The sequence below is a fragment of the Cygnus olor genome, chromosome 1, assembly GCF_009769625.2.
Source record: "Cygnus olor isolate bCygOlo1 chromosome 1, bCygOlo1.pri.v2, whole genome shotgun sequence".
Lineage (NCBI taxonomy): Eukaryota > Metazoa > Chordata > Aves > Anseriformes > Anatidae > Cygnus > Cygnus olor.
In genome coordinates this window covers 95,572,169-95,596,066 of record NC_049169.1, presented here as the reverse complement: position 1 = coordinate 95,596,066, position 23,898 = coordinate 95,572,169, and the positions used below count along the sequence as shown (strand labels likewise).

At 40.2% G+C, this 23,898-nt stretch overlaps 1 protein-coding gene across 36 annotated transcripts in view; it reads left to right on the top strand.

The window, feature by feature from the left end:
- Positions 1-23,898, top strand: part of ZBTB20 (zinc finger and BTB domain containing 20) — a 478,527-nt gene that overhangs the window by 287,879 nt on the left and 166,750 nt on the right. For 21 of the 36 annotated variants that reach the window (XR_005823591.1, XM_040570873.1, XM_040570925.1 and 18 more), the window contains one exon: positions 3,150-3,250. The exons of 3 other annotated variants lie outside the window; for them this stretch is intronic. The gene's annotated coding sequence lies outside the window, so the exon portion shown is untranslated. Of the gene's footprint in view, positions 1-3,144; positions 3,251-3,526; positions 4,555-5,743; positions 5,926-7,419; positions 12,396-19,468; positions 19,698-23,898 lie in introns of those variants that run through there. 12 more of the 36 variants (XM_040570997.1, XM_040570902.1, XM_040570912.1 and 9 more) reach the window with 9 other exon arrangements.

Here is a 23,898-nt window from a genome sequence, read left to right as displayed (position 1 = left end):
GACTAGAAAATTGTATAAGAATTGTGTAAGGGAGCTGAGAGCATGCCGTGGAAGCATGTAGGAGAATGGGCAAACAATTTTACTGAGTACATGTGCGTGTAGAGCATAAGGAGCTGCCTTCATTAGCCTTCATTTGTTCAGGATATCTGCTGTTGCATTTTGGCAGTCCTAAATCATAAGTCCAATCCTAACACTCTGTTCGCAGTGTTACACATTGCCTCTGAGACTTGCAGCCTCAAGGAGAGGTGCAGGAGCATGGGTTCTCCAGCTGTTGCCGTCAGTACCCTGGTGTAGAAAATTTTGGAAAAGTGGGATTTTTACTGCTGGTGGATGCTGTCTTCTTTGTGCACTGACTGCTACTAAGACCAAGCAAAGGCTTGTCTAGACCAGAGCTCAGGGTTACTTATTATCCTCATAATCCCTTTCCTGTTGCCAACAGCAGTGGCTGATGTGGATAAGTCAGGAGGGATCGCTCACATCATGGGTAGCCTCTTTCGTATGAACTTCATTAAGCTTTGGACAATTAGCTCAAGATGCGTGATTATTTTGTTTGTTCGAACAGCAAGACAAGCAGAGTCTCCTCTGAGTGTTTCTTTCAAGCAAACCAGCATGACTGAAAACTGGGAGCTTGCCAGAAAACGTTACGTGAAATAGTAGTGGCAGGTTCATCTTAGTGTGGGCGGAGAGAGAGCTGTACCCTCTCTTTTACTACTTCAAACATGTAGTGTCCATATGCCGTAGATGAGCTGGTTTAGGGATGGAGTATGAAGGCTACTACTTGATCTACTTCATGCAAACGCAGTGTGTGTGCTGTAGATAGATAGTCTGGTGGAGATGAGTATCAGCTGTTGATGCAGTCCAAACACACCGCATCAATATTCAGTGTGCTATAGACAGCCCCGTTTTTCTCCTTTATATTTACTGTTAGTACACAGAGCCAAATACTACCAAAAAAAAAAAAAAAGAAGAAAAAAGAGGGGGGTGTCACATGATTAAATTAATTCCATTAATTATTTAGAAACAATCAAAGGAAATACAAGACATCTGGCTTTAAGCCCAAACAACTCATGGCACTGCTGTTGCCTTGTAACCTCATCAGCTCTTAGTCCAGTCATCTCTCTTCTTCTTTCATTAAGGACACAGGAGATGGCCCCCCTTCTTTCCTGCCTTATTTCTGGCAGCTTGGAACACAGATCACAAGACTGGACTATACAGTTGTCTGACTCTGTGTGTAGAAAATCTGATTAGTTCTACGATGAAAAGGCACCCCCCCACACATCCCTATGGTATACAATAGTGTTTGATTACCAGTGTGTTGTAGCCATAGGTCGCGTTTCCCTCTTCATCTCAGCACCAAGAACTAGCTGCTGTAGGAGGAAAAATACTGTTGTTACGACAAGGGCTCAAAGTCATTAAACGTGCGTGTTGCGTCGGGTAGCATAAAACATATATCCCAAGATTGTGTAAGAGGACTGTGGCAGCACCAGAAATAGAGCCTGGGACTTGGGTTACCCAGTTCAGTGGCCTTGGCATTCTCCTTTCCCTGGCTGAGGCCAGTGGTCCTAGCCTTTGTAGCTGCTGCCAGGCGTTTTCCATTGGAATGATTTTTCAGTGGAAATTCTCTTTCTTGAAATATAAATTTTCCTTGGGAGTAACTGTTTTACCCAAGAAAAGTCAAAACAAGTATTTCCCAACTGCTGGTTCTGGAAGGCTCTTTACTCTTTTTTTCTCTATTTTCTAGCTAGTTAACAGAAAAATTCCATTTCAGTTATCTCAGAGGCAAATTTTTGTGGAAGCACCTTATCATGGGAAAAAAAGACCCACATTTCTGTTTTCTCATTCCAGCTCAAGAGCAGGAAGCTTTTGCCCCCCAGCCCCAGCGATTACATCTTCACTAAAAGATAGGGCCATTTTCTGTTCATCTCTGGTCCTTGGTTTTATTAGTATAAATAATTTAATCATGCAGTTCTCATGTTCTGTAGCTAAATTAGTATATACAACTTCCTAAAACACTTTTACAGTTATTGGAGCAAAACAAAGGTTCTCACTGGTCATGAGGATTCCACTTTTCTGTGTACTGGTGAATGTGGACCCATTTTGATTAGTAGCCATTGTGTCGAAGTCATTCTCATTATGTCTACTGTTAGTGGAGAGGCAGTGACTTTCATTTTCTTGCTTTAATCGGAAAAGCATAGTTTCACTGGCTGTTGTTCCCTTAATGGTTGCTGAGAGTTGCATTGAAGAACACTTGTTTTATGAAAAGGCATTGAAACTTCTATCACAGTAAGGATATCTAGGCCGTCTTTGCCTACTCTCGACTACTGTTTTGAAGATGCACATTCCCAATTATCTGTTAAAAAGTACCCCTGAAATGAAATAAGCTTCCCTAGCTCTGAAAAGCTTACTTGAGAGTACTGCTCCCTATTGCTTGTACTATTCCATAGCCTACACTTTGTCCTCAGAGAATGATGGCATCAGATGAACATACTGGCTGTGATTTTTCAAAGTATGCAGTTACCAGCATTTGGTTCCCACTGCATTTGATGTGTGTTAACACTACCTTCAACAAAGGCAGTTAGGCCCATGCGGAAGGCTTTAAAAACAAAAACCAAACCCCACTTCTAGCACCCTGGGCTATTTGCAGGCAAGGACATATGTTGTAATTGCTTATGCTGCTTTACAAAGTGTTTGTCGGAGGTGCTTAGCCTGCTCCATGAGTAACAGTGTAGTTCATTTTGATGACATGATAGGTGTATTTCTTTAATGTTGTCCTTTTAAGTTTATCATATGTTTTCAATATGTAGTTCATTTCAATATGTAGTTCATTTTGATGACATGATAGGTATATTTCTTTAATGTTGTCCTTTTAAGTTTATCATATGTTTTCAAAATATTGTATCCCTTGGAGCTGAATTTAAACAAATATCCTGTAAAATAAAAAAAAAAAATCTCTCAGTTTAAGCTATTCCAAGATTTCATATATTTGTTTATTTCCTCACACTGAAGGAAATTAATTTTGTTGTCCTCAAAAGCAGTCGTTACGTGCAGTTTGTTGTTTATGTAAAACTTACATTTTTCTTCCCTTTTTCTTCTCTCCCTTTACTTTGCCTTTTCCTAACATCTACATGGCGTGCTGATGGCAAGAGCAGCAGTGGTTGGCAGTTTTCCTCAACTTCGCAAGAGACAGAGAGATTTGGTTGGAATGAAACCTTGCTCTCCGAACAGTCTGCTTGAGATGCAGCATTGAAAGGTATCATCTCATTTTCTGTCTTAAAACCAAAGATGAAAACCACAAACAGGTAGAAATTTCAGTGCCAAACCACCTGTTGATTCACAGCAGAAAAGCCCTTTGGCAATACATTTTTTACTGTTTCCAGTTGGAACATTTGTGTGGCAGGTACCCACAGTATCTGTCTGTACCTGCAATTTTGGTAAAGAGGCTGATTCAATTGGGAAGGTTTGGAGTGAAATTTGGGTTATTAGATGGACAAAGACTTTTCTGATCTTGGTCTTGTTTTTTGACTAGAGGAACATACATCACTCATATAAATTGCTCCAATATTGAAGGTACCAAACCTGAAGTCACCTGCTGTGCATCATAGAGGAAAAAGAGATTCATTTAAAGTGCTGTGTTTGGAAAGTCCGGATTTGCAATTGCATCATATCCTGGTGTATGGTGAAACTGTGAAAACAAAAGTTGCGCAATACCCTGTTAATAGTATCATTTCTTCATCTTTTGGGAGCACTAGAATTCCAAAAATCATTCAAAATCAAGCTCAAATGTTATCCTTGGACTGCTATACGTATGCTCCCTGTGACACGCGCATTACAGAAACAGCCACTGTGTGTTAATATGGCATTAAGATTTTGGACTCCACCCACAAAAATTAATAACATCCTTGAAATAAGAGTGATGTAGGATGCTGACACATTCAAGTCCATATGTTCCTGGACATGTGTCCTCCAGTGCATGATAGAACTAGAATTCCCAGATATTCTTATTTTTCTTATTTCCTGTAAAGCCATGCTGAGAAACTAGGAGAATGTAAATGATGGCAGGCTGGCAGGCTTTGGCCCAAGGAGAGCTGTACAGTGGAACCGTATTTTACATTTTTACATGCTCTTATCTGTTTTATTCTGCTAGTAGAACTAGTTGACTTCCATGGATTTGCATAAGTGTAATTTAGAACAGACTTGGGCCATGCTATTTATATTTGTGCAGATTGCTTCATGTTTGTGAAACAATTATTTCCTGTGGATCTGCAGCATTGACCAGTGTTGTGCAATGCTTTCATATGTATATACGACTGGTTAAAACACAAAATGTGTTTTGAAGCAACATGACAAGGAACAGTAAAAGCTGTGCAGTAACTGAGCTACCCTTGGCTGTCCATATAATGTCCAATTAATGTGGTTACTGTGCTCTGAAGCCCTTCCAAAGCTGAATAAGACATTCTGAAGCCTGGCAAAATACACATTTTTTTCCCAATTTTTCGAAAGATTCCCATTACAGATGCTACAATGACATGAGGACACTGTAATCCATATCTTCAGTAGCAGTAACAATGAAGGGTGTGAAGTATATCCCCAAAACCTGAAGGTGTGAATTCTAACCATCAGTGAACTGTGTGTGAGAATTCTATGTAGTAAAACCTAATTCTGTGCTGAAGGGGAACGCTGTGAACTCCCAGCATAAAATAAAAGATGTTCTGTTCTCTACTGCACTATCCTGAGCCAAACTCAGCATCTAAAAGCCAAGCAGGGTTCTTTCATCACCAGTCATAAAGATGCTGTAAGTCAGATTGTCCCCTCAGGCTATATTTTGACAATGTAGTAAATCGAGCTTTAGGAACTTTCTACCAGATCGAGAACTCTTGTCACCTCAAAACACAAAGCACGGATCCATTATAAATTCATTCTTTCTGTTGAAGATTTTTTTTTTTAAAATGGTTTGACGCTTTGACTTTATAGCAGCAAATTGCATGCTGTACCCAGTATCTTATGTTCCCTGCTGCTATCACTAAAACATATAAGAGCAGGCATAAACGGGATCTCATGCCCTCACATGATCCAGATGAAATCTGCACTGTGGAGTTAGCCATTAGTGCATAGCTTGGTAATGTTGTTAATGATCAAGCACCATCAGCTCAGTTACTCCTCTGCATTTCGTTGTCTTCCTGTTGTGTCCTTATTGCACCAGCCTACCCGGTAAGGTTGCACAGGCAGCAGTAAGAGCAAAATCTCATCTGTGTTCAGAATGGGATTGGAAAATATGTTGGATTTTGTATATGTGTATCAGCACCTCCAATTCAGTGAGCTGTGTTGAGAAGAGTGCAAAAAGCGAAGTCTTGTTTCTTTCACTAAATGAAGCCAGACTGATACAGGAAAAGTACAAGGACAAATTCCTTTTCATATAAACACTAGAGAAGCTAACAGACAGACAAAGCTTCGGAGTTTTGATTTTAGTATGAGTTTGGCCAGAATTAAAATTCGTCTAAAATTCTTATTGTTTTCTTCTGCCCTCCTCCCCTTGCTTTTCTGTGTTGTGTGATGAATGCATCATGCCCAGATTTTGCAACTGTAGCTTTGTGCTTAAAAGCCACACTGACACAATGAATGCCTTTACTAAATTATATTTCAGAACTCTGGGTGTTTGTAGTTTGGAAAGGCAGAGCTGCTTGCAAAATTTTCAGTTTCAGAAATGTTTTGCACTTGAACCTATACGATTTCCTTTGTCTTGGAGGGCCAAGGTGATTCTCAATCCGATGATCTTGGTCTCCTGGAATGAAGAGGGGAAGAGGAGGGAAGAACTTTCCAACAATATTGTTGATAGTGCTATCTTTAAAATATATTCTTTGAAGTTTTGAGAAGTTTTTTATTTGCTTTTATTTTCTCTCTGACCTAATTAATTTTATGGGACCTCTCCATGGACACAATTTATATGACAAATGAATTACATTAAAATTTGCTGTCATGGTATGAAACCCCTTGTTTATGGTAAATTTAAGATATTTCTGCATACTTTCCCTCCATAAATAGTGATCTACCAGTGATACTTTGTCTTCTTTATTTTTCAGATAGTTTGGAGTACATAGTAACTTATTGTCAGTATTAAAAATACTAAAAAATATTCATAAAAGGGGGAAACATTATTATAATTCAGCAGTGGTTAGCAAAAAGAAGTGTCACTAACTGGGAGGTTAAATTCATAGCTTAGTCTAGAATAAAAACTTTAACCACAAGTCCGTGTGTTGTAGGAAGGAAAAGGACAGACCATTTTTATTGTTGTATTCAGGACTGTCCCATCTACAGTATTTGTGTTAATGGTGCTATTTAAACGTTTGAAGCCCATGAATCCTTTGAATACCTGATCAAGCCCTCCCCCCCCCTTTTTTTTTTCATATCTACCCAGTCTACTGACTTCAGTAAGATAATGCACACATTAAAATATTTACCTTTGGCTTCCAAGGCTGTATGCACTTTTCTGAAGGATTAGAGATGTGAGGGATGTACTACTCCTGGTGAAAACAATAGGTGTTTTACTAACAAGAGCAGGAGCTGTTTTGCTGTAATTTGGGGCCCAAAATACAAGTTTGGAATTTACTTGGATTTTTAAAAAAATCTCCAGTAGCATTGCAGTTAGGTACTTATTCCTGAGGTTGGATAGTGACACTAAGTTTACTTTTCCATAGAGAATGAAATGCAGAAAATAGTTTAAATGGGGATAAAGTGATGCTCAATAAATCTTTTAACAATTTTTGCTTTGGTTACGTAGAATAATTCAAGGAAGGGAACTTTTCTGGTAAAAATGCACTAAGCAGGGCAAAACATCCTAGCATTAATTCATCAAAATATTCAAACCAGTGCTTGAAGTTAAGCCTATGCTCCAATGCTGTATGGTTGTGGGATGTCTGTGCCCTGTCACAGGTTTTTTGACCAGAACGTGGCCAGGCTTCACTGGCAAACCAGCATCCTGAGCAGGTTTTGAGGAGCATCTTTTGTTAACTGCGATGAGCTGTGGAGCTGGCAAATTTGCCTAAGGGGATGATAGCAGGGAAAGGATATTGTGCCTGGATTGTATTTCTAAACACTGGATGCACTTTTTTTTAAGTTTTCTATTTCCATCCTGCATTCCCTGCTTTTATAAAGGACTCCTACGTAATTTCAGAATTAAATTACCTCACTAGCAGTTTTGTGGCCCTCATAAATATGATGAAGACTGACTCCCTCTGTCTCACTTTTTCTTGTGGTGCTTAACTGTCTTATGGCACGTTAAAAATCTTCCTTCGGCGTCAAGACAGCATATTTCTTTAGTTAAAGATAAGGTTCAGAGGCAAATATAAAATAGTTATTTATGTTAGGTCTGCACTAACTCTGACTTCTTTTTTTTGTGATGATAAGTTATTTTCCTTTCTTTAGATGGATTAGAGAGAACGTGGTGCTGTCCCACAGTCCCCAGCTTTAATTTGAAAATGGATCAAGTTCAGGTTCTGACACACTTGGCAGAGCACCATCGTTTTTCTACCCCTCCCTCAATCTGGGCCATAATTGTGGATATCCTGTGGACTGCAGCCCAGAGACTGCCAGTACTGGGAGCATACGGAACGGAAGAGATGATGGCAATAGCTGCGTAGCTTGACCTGACATTTGCCTTGTTTCTCAGCCACAGAGTGCGATGGGGGGAGCAGAGGGTCTAGTGTGAGCTGCAAGAAAGTCGTTGTGGTTTTGAGGTACAGTCACCCTACCTGACTTGGATATTGATACTAGGTGCTGTTGGCAATTTTTATATATATGTACAAATAAGGGGCATTTTAAATGAAGAGAAAGAAAGCAAATAGATAAAGTCATACTCTAGCTAATTCCACTGCTTACGGTGAAGTTGCACTGTGGATAGATGTTAACCCCATAAAATCCCTAGGTCACAGATAGCCTTATGACAGACCCTGATAGCTTTGTGGAGACAGATTATGTCAAGCCCTCAAATTTGGAAATATAGCAATTCCTCTGTAGTAAGATTGCAAATGAACACCCATTTGGAGATTGCCAACATTATCACAGTTTGTCAGGGTGATCTCACAGCCCACAGAGCGCCGTAAGAGATTGCTTTACAAGTTCTGAAAGATTAGAGTGTTGAAGTATGTGACACTGGAATGATGCTTTGATGCCTGGCTTTGTCAGTCAGCCAGACAAATAAATAATATCCACTTTTTATTAGTGTAAAGCATAACAGGTAATGTAAATGTATAGAGAAACATTTCTTCGCTGCAGCTACGCTGAGCACCAAAATGTAGGCTAAACAAAAATGGGATGTGTTAATGTCAAATCCTTAGAACAGGCAGTTGCATGCGTACGTATGTCAGTAACTGCAGTACGGCACTTATTACTATTTCAGCAGGTAGTACTTTAAAGCATGAGCATTATTGCATGGCTAAATGAAACAGCAAAAATAATTTGTCAGTCTTGGGTTTGGTCATCTACTGAAACGAAAACATATGTTCTAGTAAATGAGGAATGGAGTTCTGGCTAGCAAGGAGCTGAAGTGCAGAAGCCTTGGGTTCCACTCTTCAGAAGAAAGCAACACAGCTGTGCAGTTCGGATGTGGCATGGAGGTTAAACAGAAGAAGAGTACAAAATTCAGTATTTCTTCCATGGCAGGAACTATGGAAAAGTGTTTGGGTAACGTGGAGACTGTCAGAGTTTTGTTATGAGTTTCAGGTACTTAAAACTTTAGAGACCAAAGTGAGAATAATCTCAAAACGTATAACTGGCCTTTTTGACTTTCTGCATCAACTGAATTTAATAGGCTACATTTCTTCCAGATTTGTTCAACATTCATCCCAGGTTTCCATAAACGATACATGGTCTGAAAACCACTTGTGGTTTTTTCCTCATATAGGAACCATTTACGTTGTAAAGGGTTCCAAACAAGGCAAATTTGTCAGTCCATGTGCCAGTCCTTAGCAATAGATCTGATTTATGTCAGCTCTCAGCCTTTAAACTTTGTGGAACAGGAGGTCTAAACAGCACATTTGTTGCACTTGTTCGTTCTTACACCATTACGTTGTAGGATCAGGATCAGCTACAAACTTCTGCATCACTGATCCACCTGCAGGTAGAAAACCATCATTCTGCAATTGTCTCCTGCCTTGACACCAGATCATAATTTATCCTTGACCTTTAGAGTTTTTGCCCCTATTTCTCCATCCTTATCAGCAGCAAAGTACTCACAGGTACCCAAGCATTAGTTAGTGATTGCTTACACAAACCTTGAGAAGCTTGAATGAAAGACCCTGTGTAAGGGCATAGAATTTTTATGACTGTTATTAACTGAATGCCTAAACCTAGACAATGTATTTGCACATGTAAGTAATTATGATGCACTTCAAGGCATTCTGTTTGTAATGCTTTGTAATGCTTTGCTCTCCATTTCCTACAAATCAAATTACTGAGGGATAGATTTGATTTCCACATCATTTTGAAAATATTTTCTTTTTCTTTTTTTTAATTTCCTTTGTATTAATTTTTTTCAAAGTTCAAAACACAACCAACTGTGACTAAATGCATAAAACCAAACAAAAAAACCCTAAAGTATAACAAAATTAAAGACAGCCTAAGATGATATGCAGCAAACAATGTAAATCATACCTAACAAACATGGTTGTAATAATATACCTTATCCATGTCTGATCCACTAATAACAAATACTTATTCAGAGAACAAATAACTCATTCTTCTTCTTAGTGAGAGAGAGAGAGAAAGGCAATCCCCAAATTCAAATTATATCTTGCAGTCTAAACAAATATGAAAAACCTGCCAAATCTTCTTATAGAAATCCCAGCAATCTTGTATTTTCATTGTATCTTTTGGGAACAATAAGATTGGGAGGAGGGGAAAAAAGGCCAGTTTTCACTGGGAATGTGGGGCCTGATTTTGTACCTTTTCCATGAGAAGTCCATACTGCGTTCTGTTGAAAGGTTTCTGTTGTGGATACTGGACTCAGACCAAAACCAGAGGGCGCAGGCTGGGGCTGCTTTTAATAATAGGGGTTTTTCCCCTCCCTCATGAGAAGTTTCTTCAGAAGTGTAGGCTTGACAACATTTCTTTGAGAATAAAGATTGCTACTAGAATATAATTAATACTTTCCTCTCTGCAACATGGCCAAATAGGTTTTTGCCATCTTCCCATTTCCTTTCTGGTTGCAGAAGTAATTATTATTTGTTTAACAGAAAAACAGCATCCTCCCTGTCCTATATTCAGGGTGCATCACCATCTTCTTCAGTCCCCTGCAGCACTTCGTCAGGCTCTGATTGCTTCAGTTGGATTCTGAGCCGTGAGATGCCACTGATGTGGTGATGGCAGGAGTACTTGCAGAGGGGCAAAAAGGCAGATTTTCAGGTATCTTGCAAGCCATGGTATACCTTATGTGTCATGCAGTGTCTGTCATTTGTGACCAGATCCTGACCCAGCTAGCTGTGATGCCAGCTTCGCCATTTCCCCCGCTAGTGTCAGAGCAATTTTTGCCTCATTGCCTTCTGATGAGAATTCATTTCTAATAACATTTTTAAAAAAATGTATGAAAGATTTGCCCTGCTCTCTCTTACATCAGGGACTTTGGGGTAGAAAACATCTGTCTTTCTTGTGTCTCTTCTGTCGACATTTTTGTGCTTTGTACTTGTCACCCCTTCCCCGTGGGCTGTGGTCACTTGTTTGGTAAGAGCTTTAGCTCTCTGCACTTCTACACTGGTGAAGCTGCTGCGGTTGTGGGGGCTCTGTGCAGGGAGGTGTAGCAGGGTACTGCTGGTTGTCTTTGGATTTTAGCTCCAGGTTTTACGTGATTCCACTCCTCCCAAGCCAGCCCCTTTGCCTGCTCCTCTCCTGCTGCTCCCACGTGTTCCCTTAGCTGTTGTTCTACCCAAAATGTCTCCGTGCTGCCTCTCTCACAGGGTGCCCCCACCACACACATGTGGGCTGGTGGTGCCACAGGGCTCAGCAATGGCAGGGTCGAGGAGAGAAGGCAGGGAGATGCATTGGCCTTCCCTAGCCTTGCACCCTGTCCTTCACAACGTCTTGTGATGAATGCTTCGGACAGAAGAGCAAGACGCTCAGCAATGATCGATGCCAGAATGACCTGAGCACTTGATTTATGTTGGAAACTTGAGGGGAGTTTCTCATATATTCTCAATATATGTATAAATACCTAAATCATTTTGGGATCCTGCTATTCTCCTTGCCTAGGGTATTATGGTCATGAATTTTACAATTTCCAGATGATATTTCTTGCCACTATTATTACTTGAGGTTTAAAAAGCTCCATCAGTGCGTGGTGCTCTGCACCTGTCCAGGAATATTGGCTGCTTCTTGCAAAGACCCACAGTCCAGTATATGCAGATAACATGAATGCATAACAAGAACATAAGGGAGATGAATAAGATCACTAGAGTGATGTAAGGTAAGGAAGCATTTTTAGATCTTCTCCTATTATGAACTTCAGGTTGAATTATATCAGCATCAATTTCCATTTAAAACCAAAGTCACAGAAATTCCTCAACAGCATAGCCAAGAAATACGCCTTAAAAGCGTAACCGAAGCCGAGCTGAAACAATATCATGTCCCAGTGTGTGAGATCCCAGCTAACTGCCCCTTAAATTGTTTTTTGTTGAGGAATACCTGATTCCACCAAAACATGATTTCCTAAAACACCTTTTCCTTTCAGGCTTTAAAAAAGAACCTTATTAGCTAGAATGTAACATATAAGAGAGAACTGGCTGTACCAGCTGCAGAAACAGAGATGCCAGCTTCAGATACAGAGCAATCTCCTAGCAGTGGGCAAGCAGTCCTTACTCCCTTCTCATTGCCAGGGATAAATTCTTAATGAGCTTTGTATGTGTTCTCTTTGAGATAATTATTAAATGTAAGATACCTGGCCTTTCCCCCCCTGCATGTGTATAACATCCTGACGGGAAAGAACCCTTTAAGAAGGATTTGGGAAAGGAAGGATGTTTGTGGCACTTGTTGTGAGAGGCTGTGGAGGGCAAATTGACCTCTGTGGTGGATGGACTTGATGGGGAAGGAGATGAGGTAACAGGAGAAGAAAATGAAAATTCAAGTATAGGCAGAGCCTCAAAGGTCAGACATAGATTAGAATTTATCTTTATAGGTTCTGACTTTTCACTGCAAAATTATCTCCATTCTGAAGTAAAGGCCTAGGTATTTAACCTGTAGTGTTTTTGTAAGAATGTATGCCTATCTGTAAAGAGACAGTGTGCCCAGAACATGGTTTAGTGAATGCAGAACATGTCTATCAGTTACATCTCGGCTGTATTTTCTCTTCTTTCATTTTTCTTTACAGCCATGAGACAAAAATTCTTTGTATTTAAATAAAAATTAAATATCTGATACTGGTGTCATTCTTTGATTAAGAAAGCTGAAGCTATAGGCCTAAGCCTATAGTGCTTGTTGTTCTGTTGGGCTCTGCCTTAGTCAAAATGGCCAAAACATCAGAGACAAAGAGGCTCCTGGATTTAGCCTGCAACACAGCTGCACTGGCCTACAAGATGAGAATTGAGTTGCACACTGAAAATATGGTTGAACTGATGGTGTGCTGGCCCAGCATGGTGTCATCTGAGCTACGCTGACACCTGCAGTTCATCTTTCCTGATCAGGGTAGGAATTTACACATCTCTGTTCAGATCTAGTGTCTTGTCTGGTGTTTGCATCTCTCTCAGCTTGTCCATATTTTACTTGTTTTCATGGTCTTGGATTTTAACCTCGTTGGATTGTGTAAGTTCCATTCATTTAGTCAGGAAGGAGGTGGTGTCTTTGCTAGAGCCCCCACGTGGCATTTCATTTGTGCCTGCTTTTTGAACTCTTACAGGGAAATGGTTGCGTGTATGGGAGATGTTTAAGGAGGCTGCATTCGTTTTCAGTAAACGTCTCCTATTGCACTATGATAAGGCAGATTGCAGGCTGCTTCTGTTCTGCAAGAGCTTAATTCTCTAAGTCCTACTGGCAGGGCGTCAGTAGTATATTCTGTAGCAGCAAGAAGGATTTGCTTATGTGTTGCTGGACAGAGGTGAGGCCTTAAGATGCAAGACTTCCTATAGCACAACCCAAATACTGTATTCTCCCTGGATGGTGGCAATGGCAGATGTTTGTGAATGGTGGCACCTAGCCCACAATATGATCGGGAAAATAATTCTCAGTGGAAATTTCACTCCATTGTGCTGAAGGGAAGTGAAGCACCATTTATTGATACGACTGAAGAGTTTTACATTTTGTTGTGTTATGGATAGAGAAGAATAGTAAAACAGCTTCCACTTAGCATGTTATCAGTGCAGCCACCAATTATAGGGAATTCACCCATGCACAGTGCTTTCTCGCCAAGAAAAGTAAACTTCTGCAGTACCTAGCATAGTCATCAAACTCTTTGCATGCTCATCTAATATGTGCGACCATTCTCTGGGTTATGGTCTAGTATGAAAACAGGTATATGTAACTGCTTCCCTTAATCTTGCCAGTGGCCAGCTGGAATAGACATACAAACTCTTAGGAAGGCATGAAAACAAACATGCAGATGTTCTCCATCTCTCTCTCTGTGCAATCACCATGTATCAAAAAGTACACATATGATGATACATCATATGTCAGGGGAAAAAACAGACTACACCCCATGCAGCCATCACACCTTGAAAATAGACATAAAATGGTAAGTCAATATGAATACACAGCTCCTAGCAGCCTAATAGAATAGATCAAACCACAGCCAGGTACATCTGTTCTCAGCACTAACCATTATCATTAGTTTAAAACACTTAAAATCACTGAGCTTCCTTAGGTCTGGGGACAGATTATACCAAGAAGAATCTGCTAAATAGATTTAACAATGTAGCAAGCAGGGACCTTGACTACATTAAAACAATACATTTCGCATCTCAAAGGCTGTAGGCTGTTTTCAGAGGAACAGTCTGAATGAAGAATGACAGTAACACCGTATAGCAATTTCTTTATCACTGTTTAAATATAGAGCTTGAAACTCTTGGACCAACAACTGTGCCAAACTGCAAAACAATTTGTTTGTGAAAAATCAGCTATCCTGTAGCACGTGTTCTCATCAGCCTTCAGCTTGAGATGCAAAGACCTAAGTGTGACTGGACTTCACAGCGTGTGGCCGACACAAAGAATCAAATCTCCCTTAGGTAGGAAAAGAAACGAGGAAACAGAAGAAATAACAAATTTCTCCTTGTCTATCTTCCCAGTCTGGTGTCTGACTGCTGTGAAGTCAGATACAGGATCTTGCAGAGGCATTGAAGTCAGTCAAGTCTTGAAGGCTTCAGGGAAGGTTTCAAAACAAACAAAAAAGAAGTTTGATATACGTGCATCAGTGGCTACTGAGGTAGTACATTATTGCTTGTCTAAGACTTGCTGTAAAGGAGTTTTTGAGGAAGGTATGTGACTGATTCAGTGGGAATCAGAGAGAAGAGAACTGTTTGGCTCTTCAAAAGAAGTGGAAGTGAAGCTAGGCAAAATGATGGTGATAAAATTAAACATAGAAAATGCTGGGTTTGTTAATGAAAAATGTGAAAGATGTGGAAAAAATCTGTGTACGTTTTATGTTTTAGTTGACAACAGGCCCAGAAAAATAGGTAAAGATTTAGCTTGTATTCACATAGGTCTTGTCAGGATAACAAAGAAAAACGTTTGAATTTTATGAATGTCAGTAGGGGACAAATATGTGGAAGACCTTCAGTACCTGGTTCCATGTATCTTCTTCCGGACTCAGAGTTCTTTAAGAACACTCCAACTCTTATGAGAAAAGTCATTCACAGATATGCGTGGAAGGACATCTCATTTCCTATCAAGCTGACTCATTTTATATTTTCAACAGAAGGTTGAGATCCCATTCTTCCACAGTGTCTTCTTTTAGATATCTCTTCCACTCCCAATGCCCCAAATTTAAGAGGTGTTAAGGCTGACCCTGTCTTCACCAGTTCTTTATTTTTTCACCACTAAATAAGCTGGCTATTCTGCCTGGTGCCAGTATTGGAGCCAACTTCACTGCTCCGACAGGATAACGTATCTTTGGTGTTTGCCAGCTTGAGCTGCAATTTGGTAAGCTGCTTTTCTTGTTTCTTAGAGGCTATATCATACCCTTCCCTTGCAAAGTTCTGGGAATGATTCTTGATGAGGGAGGTGCTGCAGTGGAGACTGAATGATTTTTTTTCTGGGAGTCTTCTAATGGGGAGTTTGAAGAGTCATGGATTTTTGAGGCAGTGTGAGCAGCTTTGTGGAAAAAAAGATAAGCTAATAAGCAAGATGCAACTAAGACTCACCAATTTCCAGTAAGTTCAGCATTGTTTTTGTGCAGAACCTACCTCTGGTGCAGTACAATAGTAGCACAAGAAAGCTTCTGTAGTTCTAGTTTCATCTTCTGGTTGTCAGTTCTCTGAAATTTTTGATTAGTGTTTCTTCCACTTACGCTTTGCCAAATCTTGGAAGTCCACAGTGAAAAATAAAATATAATGTCTTGTCGAGGGCACATGATCCATAGTTTAGATGTCGTTATGGAGCAGAAGCTAAGGTTCCACAAAGCATACCACTTTCTAACCTCTCCTGGAACTGAGTGTATCAATCTCATCCTAATGGGCAGTGCTTTCACCTTTGAGGTTCATCCTTTTTCTGCTAGAGTACGATATATTGTAGCTGGGCATGAAGACTTCAGGACTTAGAAAACTCTGCCTAGCAAAAAACACCAGATTGTATGTGCTTGGGAGCACAGATCACTGTAAAAACACTAGGTATCGATACCGCTTTCCCATGTAGGTTAAATCAAATCCTTGCCTTCAGCGTACCCACATAACTCGCACATAATGCATGGAGCCCAAAAAATTACTGTCAACAACTGTGCTTCTCTGGCACAATCAGTCTCTCTGTGCTAAAGGACAATCTGTAATTTTCTCAGGAGGCAGTTGGAGCCTGTGCAGTTAATTCCCTCAGGAACTGGTGGGTAGCGTATACCTCACCACTCTGCTTCCCATGGGAAGCATATATCTTTCATCATGCTTTCTTAAATATAAATACAGGGCATCAAGCACATTAAAATACCCTACCAAAATAGGAAACCATATTGCACCCACTTGTATCTCTGGAGAAAGAAGAGAGGAAGAAATAATTCATGGTAGATATGTGAGATGGCACCCTCGAAGCACTAACTGGATGGTGCTCTGGTTGCACAGCGATGGTCAGGGAATCAGAAACTGAACAGAATAGGTGAATACCATGGACTGTGGCAGGAGGAAGGGGCAGCTTGTGGCAAGAAATAACCCACAGTGTGTGTCTGTTCATTCAGCCCCAGGAAGGGGATAGGTGGGATATAATCTTTGTAAGAAAAAAAAAAAAAAAAAAAAAAAACAACTAATAAAGTTGCCAAGAACAGATATTTTATAATCTGTGCTAAATCTCTGCTGGAAAACATGAACAGCAATGAAACTGAGAAGACACTAAAAGAAATTCGGGGCAAAGTGCCAGACGCCCAGACGGAAGCAGAATGTGGACCAAAAAGCTTGCGACAATTGGGTAATTATGGTTTATGAATTTCAGCTTTAATCTGTAGTTCAGTGAGTCCTGATTAAATATCTGTTAAACACAATTAAAGTTTGTTTTTGTATTTCACCGTCTTGATCAGAATAATTAGAGACTGCGTGTTTCATGTCAAAAGTAGCAAGAGGAATTTTAGTGAATGAACATCGTTTTTAAAAGCCATTTGTAGCACCAGCTGTTGGCATTATTTTATATTTTAGTGTTATCAGCATAAAGACGGGTCCTCTCAATGCTGAATGCTTTCCAGCAGGGCTAAGATTCTGGGAGAGGCATGATACAGTAGGAGCCGTGCCTGGCCATGGGGCTACGCAGAGAGCCTCAGATGAGGCTCGCAAGCCACGACGTTAGACCATACGCTGAAACGGTGGAGGGTGAGAAGTGCTGCAAGCGGGTCATGTAGCACCCAGCCCGTGCTTCTCTGCCGAAGATGATTTAGATAGAGAGTGCGATGAGTGATAGGAAGGATCGCTGGTAGGGGCACGTATCCGATGAGCTGAATTTGAATTCTCTCATTGTGGTGCCTTATCAGAAGCTCTGGGTGTCCCAAGGGTTAGGTGTTAGAGTGTTAAGCCAGAATGATAATTGTGGTAGTGTCACAAACGCTCTTGGGAAGGAACCCTTAAACTGTGCTGGTGGTGCCTTAGCAAAGGCAACAGGCTGCAGTGATGACCCTATGCAGATACTGAAAAGGATGGGTATGCACATGCTGGTTGTTGCAGGGACTTCCTAAGTGTGTTCATCTCCTTTTGTAGCTGCTTCTTTTAAGTGAGGAGGGGGATATAATGTCCTCTAAGTTCTTTCTCTAAAGGATAGGAAATAAGAAAGGATGTAGTGGGAAGAAAGCAGGATAGTTTCAAATAAAGGCACACTGAGCTACAACTTCCGTAGATGGAACTTTTTTTTTTCTTCAAGAACCTGAAATGTATTTCAATGTTACCTGAACATGGTTAGGATGCATAAATAAATCCTGTAGGGCGTGTGTGTGTGCGTATATGGCTGACCTGTTTTTAGCCTTCAGATGTCTATTTATCCCAATGAACATGAATCTTCAGTCACATTTAGTGGTGCCTGAGGAGGGGGAATAAATCTCAAATATCATAAGCAAAGAATTGAAAATACCTACTAAAGAGACCAGAAAGACAACACCAGCTTCTCCTCTTGAGTAAGTGTTCTACTGCTTTGTGTGCAGTTTACTTCAAGTAATGTAGTTCCTGTGACCTTTTCAGCTTCTGCCTCTTCGCTTAGTGTCAAAAGAAGGGGGAATGCAACTGTCATATGTGGGGGAGATTTTGTCTGCAAGCATGGGACTGAGCCTACGGTCCTATTGAGGAGTCATCCATTAGTAACAACTTTCAGTCACCAGTGACCTAGTGGAAGGTCTGTGTCGCTCGTTATCATCATGCAGAGCCGTTTCATTTGCTGGCAGTTTAATGATTCACTTATGCAATAAGCTTGAAAATGCAAGAAAAGCATTAGCTTGTGTATAGTTTCTTTTTTTTTTTTTCCTAATGCTGGTCAGCTTTTTGTAGTTTCACCTACCTTTCCAAGTAAGAGGGAAAAAATAGTGAAAGAGAAAGCAGAATTTCTAAATTAGCTTTCCAAGAAAACTATAGATCTATTAATTCCTAAGTGAAATCAAGGTTAATGGTGAAAGAGTTGAACAGAACTTAAAAATCAAAGATACTTTGGAAGACAACATCAAAGGCATATCAAAAATATGGTGGTCTTTTTATAAGCTGCAAGCCCTGAAGAGATGGTACCCCTAATAGAGCTGAGGGAGAAAGGATCAAAGCGCTGATCACATGAGTCTTTAAAGCAGAAAGAATATCTGGAGTGAATCTATGAAGAGACAGGTTTTGGATGAAACTTTCATAGCGCTGGGATCGTTTATCAAGTTTTGAAGCCCGGGTACAGTACAAATGAACAGATTTCACCAGAGAAAGAGGGAAAGGATATTTGATTCAGAATAGGAAGACTAAGACTAATTGTTGTCTATCTGTGGAATGACAATATCCGTTTTTAAACGTGTGTATATTTAGACATATATAAGAACAAATATCTTTTTAAGATGTGTATTTTGTTAATTTGAACCATGCTGCCTTTCTTCGAGAGGAATATATTCTACTGAAACAAAAGACATCCATGGTATTTGGTTAAGTATGTGATTTTTTATTTTCACTTCATATAGTTAGGAGGAGAGGGGAAATGGAGTTAGGGCTTTTCTTTATCTTCTGTTGCATTTCTGAATTACTCTGATTTTCCCTCAGAACCAGCTGCTTAAGTATATCTCATCAAATGGCTGAGCTAGTCCAAATCCACTACCCTTATGTCTGAGATAAAATCAGGACAGCATGTAGGTCTCTAATATGAGTTCCTTTATACGGGGGTGGAGAGGGAAACAGAAGTACTGACTTATAGTTAGTGTGTATAGGCCTTTCACAACGTGTGCACAAGCCCAGTGGAAAAAAAAAAAGAAAAAAGGGGGAACTATTTCTGCTTTTGGCAATGGTATACGTAATTCTTCCAGAGAGTTTTATACTATGCCTAAGGGTCCTTTCTCGTTTAAAGAAGCACTGACAGCTGTGATGAATGACGTTACCTGGGAAGAGGGGATATCTAGATGTTTAAACAGATCAACTTTCTTCTTATAGAACAGTAGACATTAGGTCAGAAATCAGCCTGTTCTACTTTCATGGACAATCAGGATCAATTCCACGCTATCTAAATGTGAACTGGATAGACTTAAGTGTAGCTGCATGCTGACATTAACAGAGGATGGTAGTTTATAACCTGTGTACATTGTCACAGCTATCCTTTTACATGAAGTCATGGATGAATGCCATGTACCCATGTTGAGTTGCCTCCTTGTCAGCAGGCAAGATTGCCCGTCCATCACTATTATCTACAACGAGGCTCATTACCTGCCAGCCAGTAAACATCTCACTCTCACCATCTGCAGTGAATTACAAAGTGACTGGAAGAATCAGGATCAGTTTGCCTTGCAGAATGATTGTCAAGTTCATTTTCATCTTTGGAGGCCCTTTGGAAATGGAAAAGATGGTGACTTGGATGGGAAAAAGGATGATGTCCATTACCCTCAGGTATACAAGCTGAGTGACTGACGCTATTCTTACATACCTTCATTTTACGAAGTGCAGGTGGCTTGAAATTTTCACAGCATGCAGGTGAAATAGTATCTTTTATTCTCAAATGGCTGTATGATTTGTGATATATAGTAGTGCCATTTTCGCATGAGCACACATTGTCTCATTCAGGAAAGTTGTTCTTTTTTTAAATAAAAATATTAATTGTACTCAGTTCAAAGTCATCTCCCATTGATAAAGCTGATGTCCAGCCCATCACGATCCTCTTAGAAAGGAGGATAGTGTACTATGGTAATTTTTGCTGTTAACATTTTGCCAGTCAGTGTTTTTTTAAGGCCTCCAGGTAGCTTGACACTGATTGCAAACCTTAGTATTGCTAAATGGGCATACAATGAATTCTGAGCATCTGCTTTAGGGAAGACAAAATCTATTTTGTATGCCTTTTAAGGGAAAACATAAAACAGGAGGGGCAAATCAAGAATGCATCAATACATTCCCGGTGAAGGGTCTGTTGGTGATGAATGGATAGATTGGGCATCCAGCTGTCGATAGTAGGAAGGCCAGCAGAGGAACGGGAGCATTAGTGAACAAAGATCATTCTTGTGGTTTCTCCCTCTGGCCTCCAGAACGTACCCACATAGTGCAGAACCTGGCCTTAAGCTTGGATGTCTGTCCTTTCTCTTTGGCCTCCCTCCCAGCAAAATGCAGAGTTTAAAAAATAAAAAATAAAAAACAGAGTGATATGTTTGGTATGTCAGCCAATGGCCACATGTGCAGTGAGGAAATTTTCTCTGAGAGCTCCCAAAGCTCATAATCATTGTGCAAGACATAATTATACTCTTTAGAAATCCAGATCAGTCCACAGCAAGGGGAGGATGGGAGGGAGTGTTGCAGACGGATTTTAACAAGTGTATGTGTCTCCTTTCTGCAACAATTTTGGTCTTAAGTGCACTTGGCTAAATTTTCATTCTCCCCCGGGAGGGTTACTGGAGGGATTTCCAGGCTTTTCTGTCTGCCTGTAGCAGGCTCATGGGGAGTGAACACGCTGACTACCATTCTTTGCACCTGCTTCAGAAAGGGGCAGCATACACTCCCAGATGCTTGCCTCAGGGTGCCAGCAGGAACGGGGGAATAGGAAGAGGCTGGCACTGCTGTTAAACAGACAGTCATCCCTCTCGGGAGTCACGAAATGCCAGTGGGCACGCTATAACCAGGACTTTGGAGCTGAGCAAGTGCTAATGAGAGTGTTTTGCCTGCTCCTGGTCAGATAAATAAAGAGGTTTGGAGGATGGAGCTTTCCTGAACCCTTACTTCACTCTCACAATGCTTCAGAGAGCGCTAGTGTTCGGCTCCCTGTACGAAAAGAGCTTTGTGCTGCTACTTTGGAGACCGAAATCTAATTAGGGTGGATAGCAACCCTGATTTCTGACTGTTTTTAACCATATGATTATCCGACCTAATCTTTGTTTTTAAGCTTTGTCTTTTATTGTTGACGTGGAGAACCTATTTAGGTCCTGTGACTTTCTAAGCATCGCTAAAAATTTTCTGAGCAGTGATTTTTTCCAAAAAACAGAGCTGTGCAATGGCCTGCTGTCCTGATTGTTGGTGATACACAGACATCTGACTGACTAGGGATGTTTCATAATTCTCAGATTTGCTGTATTTTGAAACTGGAACAAATGCTTTAATAAAGTAAATGAACAATAACCTCTGAACCCTTGAAGTGAATGCAGATTTTGCCTGGGGCAAATAATGTCTGGAGATTCACAGACACCCTCGCTTTCTACAGAAACAGAATAGTTTGCAGTTATTTCTTGAGAATAGGGTTTTGCATGCAGGGATGACCAGATACCTAGAACCAGACAGCGGATTGCTGCATGGTAGCGTAGCCTCTCTGGATTGTACCTCAGTATTCAGGATGAGAGGTGAATATCAGCCACAGTAAGGCTTCCTATGTTGTGTTTGGCTACAAGTGTATGCTGTTGTCACTCTTTCCATTTACAGAGACTCTGCAGTGGACCAACCTAAGGGTTGGATGCCAGATTATCAAAAGCACGTATGTGTTTAACAATGTCACTGATTGCCTGAAGGTGTTTTCAAAAACACCTTAGCAGACTAGGGTATGTTCCATTGACACTGGATGTTGTTTCAAATCCTGATTGCTGCCTGCTGTTAGGTTTGATTATAGCAATTCATCTAAGGATCTTTGCTGCCACCTCCAAGACTTGCCAGCTTGCCCACCAGAGGAGTTTGGAGTACCCTCTGGGCTTCTCCTGTAGGAAGCATGTCAGGGGCTGATATGGCCCTAGTCTACTGCTCTGAAACCAAAGAGGCCTTTCAGCAGCTTCAGTCTGAGCTGGAGGGACCATTACACTCCAATAGGGGAGATTTCTTTCTCAGGAACATACTAGAGGAGCCTGGCACATTGAGGAGCTGACACTAGAAACTAGCCAGGAGGAAGGCAGAAGACATGTATTGAGGAGAAGAGGGCATAAATAAGAGGGAACTAGAAAAATAGGAAATTTCAACTGACTTTGTAAAGGATAGAGAAATCTTGTACAATGAGTGTTGCATTGTAAGTCACAACAGCACAAATACTGTCATTATGCTGTTTGCTGAGCAGGGAAGAGATAAACCTGAAGGATAGCAGGCTTGGCGGGCATCTTGTTCGCACTGAAATACTGAACAGACAAATCAGCTGCAATGGGAACTTCAGCCATTCAGCAGGACGCATAGCTTGGCTTGATAAACAGCCTCTCAGCAGAAGATACCTACATCACCAGTCCGGGCATAGAGAAAAGCTAGTGACTGCAGCTCTCCTTTATGTTATGTTTTGGCTATTATGTGCTTCCAAATGGTACATTTAGTGACACTGAGAGAGAAAAGATGGCTCTAAGAATCAAGCAAGAAGGAAATGATAAAATATCAAGCTGGTGAAACAGCATATCAACTAGCCAAAAAGAATATTTGGCCACATATTTAGGTGTTGTAAAACCAGAATGATTATTTAGCTCTTAGTTGAAACATACTAAATTTCATTTGCAAAATACACCGCCCTTGGTTTGAGATAATTCATTTAGTAAGATCTTTATTCCCATGTAGGTTAAATGTTTCTATAGGGATGTTCATTTTCTAAAATTTCAAACATAGATTTTTAAACTGAATTAAAAATAAATGTCACTCTTATTTGCAGGTGTCAGTCTTCAGAGTTTTTGAATCATGAAACAGATAAAGAAAAGAAAAACCTGGGACAAATCTGAATCTATAAATTACAAAACCTCAGATATCTTTACTCCAACAAATCAAGCATAAACTACAGAGATTTTCTAGCAAAGTTGTGCCACATAGCAATAGAACTGCTTGTAGTTATGAGGAGGAATTCAACACACTTGACATTTCATAAGAATTTAAGAATTTTTATAACTTGGAAGTGTTTTGGAAGTGCTTTAGATAGTATGCTATAAGAAGTAGATAAAAATTGAAATAACAAATATATCATGATTTAATAAATATCTTTTTATTTAATGATATTTTCCAGAAGGTACAGATAAAAACCAATTGGAGTTGACAGAGAAATTCCCACTGAGTTCAGTGTGCCTTGAGTCATATTATTGGCAATTCAGTACCCCTAAAAATAGAAGAAAAAAAAAAGAAAAAAAAATATTTTTAAAACCTTTGAATTGGGAAAGTGTGATCTCACAACACAAGCATTAAATCATTGTTCTTCCTAGAATTAGTTTGACAGTTAGTCGAGTTCTCTTGCAGCTCCCCATAAAAGTTATTCAGAAAGAGATGAGGGTGGTGTTTTATACCAAGCGTATGGTGAAATTAATTATACGAGGAGAAATTTGTAGAGTTTTAGCTAGTAAAACACCTGCAAAAGGCAGCTTAGATGTAGGATTTGAGGGGGACCTTGAGTGAACTAAAGCTTTACTGGGTTAATGTTTAAATAACTGGCACTGTTTGCAATTGCAACACTAATTAAGGTGATTGTGGTTTATTGCGTTACTTGCTTCCTTTCCTTTTGTGCAATATAGTAAGTTCAGAATGGGTACAAAGAAATGATGATTCAGTGTCCTTAATAGCATCTTTGTTGTTAAAACTGAGATGGTTAAGGATCCCAGTATTGTGATCTTCCCATCTTTCCCTCATTCAAACCTCCACTTGACTTCACGAGCTGGAAAGCCCAAATATCAAC